The 3,087-nt window shown below is 41.7% G+C and overlaps 1 protein-coding gene across 2 annotated transcripts in view; it reads left to right on the top strand.

Annotated features, from left to right (window-relative positions):
- Window positions 1–2,797: 2,797 nt before the first annotated feature.
- Window positions 2,798–3,087, top strand: part of Brip1 (BRCA1 interacting protein C-terminal helicase 1) — a 128,113-nt gene continuing 127,823 nt past the window's right edge. For both annotated transcript variants that reach the window (XM_033762925.1, XM_033762924.1), the window contains exon 1: window positions 2,798–3,030. The gene's annotated coding sequence lies outside the window, so the exon portion shown is untranslated. The remainder of the gene's footprint in view (window positions 3,031–3,087) is intronic.

Here is a 3,087-nt window from a genome sequence, read left to right as displayed (position 1 = left end):
GGTGGAAACACTGAGCCAAATCCCGGACCCTAAATAACTTTATTAAGAAAAGAAATTTAGCCGGGTGTGGTGGCGCACGCGTGTAATTCCAGCACTTGGGAGGCTGAGGCAGGAGGATCACTGTGAGTTCGAGACCAGCCTGGGCTACATAATGAGTTTCCAGGTCAGTCTCAACTACATAGTGAGACCCTGTCTCAAAAAAAAGAAATTTAACTTCAGCCTTTTCACTAGCAAAAGTACATTTCATTTTCCTTCTTTGTAAAATGGGGTTTCTACTGGCCCTACCTCATTAAGGGTATTCTACAAAAACTAGTTTGTAGGGCCGGGGATGTAGCTCGGTGATTCTGCCGCCTGCTTCGCAAGCGCAAGGTCCTAAGTTTGATCCTCGGTACCAAAAAAAAAAACACCTAGTTTGTAGTTGTTTCCAATAATGAAGTGCATAGTACCATGTGCGATAGAGTATTTATAAATTTTTATTACATACTTAATGTTCAATTAAATAATTTTGATGTGAAAAATAATATGCTTAAAAATGCTGTAAGAATTTTCATATTTTTAAATAAGGCAGCTTTGTAGAATCAAGATGAAATACAACTGCTCCTGTTAAGTTTTATTTTTAAACTGAGGCCTTGGAGTATTTTGTGTGAATAGGTATTGCCTTCAGAAGAGGTTGCGGTATGTTTTCTAATTGCAGTACATATGTCCTTGGTCAATTTTCAAAGACTGGTTAAAACCCGCTGTGTAAAAATAACAACATATGCTGTTTTTCATAAGGTTTGTTGATGATGTAAATAAAATGTGTAAATATATTAGTAAATGTTAATATTCATGTATTTTAAGTTAAGGTTATAAAATTTGTCACAATGTGATTTTTTATTCAAGTGAAACCAGATGTGTGCAGCTATTTTGAATATTGATTTATAAACATTCATAATCTTATCAAGTGAATTTGGTTTTTTTGTGTGTTTCATTCCATTGCTGTTAACCTGAAAGATTTATGAGGTGGTTCAAGGCCATGGAATTCAAGACGGTGGTTTATGTGGGCTTATGTGTCTTCTTCTGACACTACATGCATTAAATGGCAATAAAAGGCTAGGCTAGAGTTGATTGAAAAGCCTTAAGAGATTTAGTTGCGGAAGTTGACAGTAGTTACCCTGTAGCAGTTACCTAAAAGATTTGATGTTTTAAAAATGTGTGAAAACCGGGCCTGGGATTTAGCTCAGTGGTGCCACTGCCTGCCTTGCTAAGCACAAGGACCAGAGTTTGATCCCCCCCACGCACAAAAAAAGAATTTATAAAAGCAAAATAATGATTTGAAGTTGTTTTTAAGGGTTTATCGTTATGAATTATCCTTCACCTCATTGTAACAGTAAATTACTCCATTTTTGCTTAGTCATATATATTTTCACATTACTGGATTTCTAACATCCAATTTGGAGTCTGCTTTTTTTTTCCATTTAACTTTATGAGACACTTTTTTCCTGCAAGTAAGTCTTTTATAACAATTTATTCGGTTCATAATGTTGAATTGAAAGACTGGAGAGTTTATATATTTTTCCAGTATTCCAAATAGGCATTGTTGTCAGTGGAGGTGTTAGCACTTTTTCTTTTAGATTATGTCTTTAGGATAAATTTCTAGGACTGCAATAACTAAATCAAAGGGTAGGCTTTATTTTTATGACAAATTTTGCCATTTTGGGAAGATGTAGTAAAACAACTGACAGTGCGGCAAATAATTCAACAAGTCTTACACGTCCTCCTCCCAGTAAACCTCTTCTCTCCAAACTAGTTACTTGAATTTAAGAAACCCTCCCAGGTTTTTCCCTTTTGGGACAATAGTGTCTGAACTACAGTTACGCTATACAGAATTTTAAGAACCAAAACCAAAATAACTTAATTTTGCAAGGTCATGATTAACTCCTTATCTCTAAGGACTCTGAATTGACTTCTTCATAAAGAATAAACTGATCGTAGGAATGATTAGAAGTGTTCTGTTTGAAGACCTCAATATCACTCAATAACGTATCTGTGGTTGGTTCTGTTATCTGCAAAAGCCTTGAGGTTTTTGTTTTGTTTTTTTAAGAGAAGGTCTCACTTTGTAGTTCAGGGTGGCACTGAACTCATTATGTAGCCCCGGCTAGCCTCGAACTCCTCGCAATCCTCCTGCTTCTGCCTCCCTAGTGCTGGAATTACAAGCTTACACCACCACACTCGGCATGTTTTTTTTGGGGGGGTGGGTTACTGAGGATCGAACTCGGGACCCCGAGCTTGCGAGGCAGGCGGCGGCGGAACCACCGAGCTGAATCCCCGGCCCAACACTCGGCAAATATTAAAGAAATATTGTACCAGTTGTCAGAGAACTTTCTGGCCAGTACTGCAGAGTAGACTGGCAATTCCGGTCTCAAGTCAGCACCACCCCCCTCCACCCCCGTAACCGGGCCAAAGCAAAGCTGGGAAATTTAAATTGAATGGCACTGATGAGAGGCCCGAAAATTAGACAAGGCCTGAAGACACACCCTCTCCACTCATCTAAACAAATGGAGGTTCGGGTTAAGTAACCAGTTTCAAAAGTCAAACCAAGACTCCTCTGAGCAAACCCCCAGATTTGCTTGCTTCTTCTATTGGTGATTGCCTTCCAGAGCCGCCACCTCCGGTAGTTCTTATTTCGGAGGCTCCTATTGGGTGCTAGTGGCCTCGCCCCCTAACCTCGCCCAGGGATTGGTGTTTTGTCTTCTTGACTTGGCTGGTGATTGGTTGTCTGAACTCGTTTGGCGATTGGATACTTGGAGGCGGGAATTCGTCCGGGCTGTTCTGTTCCGCTGTGTGAGAAGCTGCGCGGTGGAACGGGCTGTGGGGCTGTCGGCCGCAGACGCTCCCAGAAAGCAACAACCCAGAGCGGAGAGGAGAGGATTAAGACTTGCGCCCTTTCCTCTGTACTCGGGCTCTACAGTATTTGCTCTCCGGAAACCAGTTTGTTTTTCCCTGTGAGTCGGCGCCCAGGCGGTGTTGCTTGGTTTCCCGTCAGCCCAGGCAAGTCGGAGGGAGGCAGGCGGGGTGGGAAGGCGCGCGGCTCGCGCGGGCCCCGGC

This window comes from Fukomys damarensis, unplaced genomic scaffold (genome assembly GCF_012274545.1).
Source record: "Fukomys damarensis isolate Sample0158 unplaced genomic scaffold, DMR_v1.0_HiC HiC_scaffold_13, whole genome shotgun sequence".
Lineage (NCBI taxonomy): Eukaryota > Metazoa > Chordata > Mammalia > Rodentia > Bathyergidae > Fukomys > Fukomys damarensis.
The sequence above is the reverse complement of the archived record's forward strand: the minus strand, read 5'-3'. Positions and strand labels throughout refer to the sequence as shown.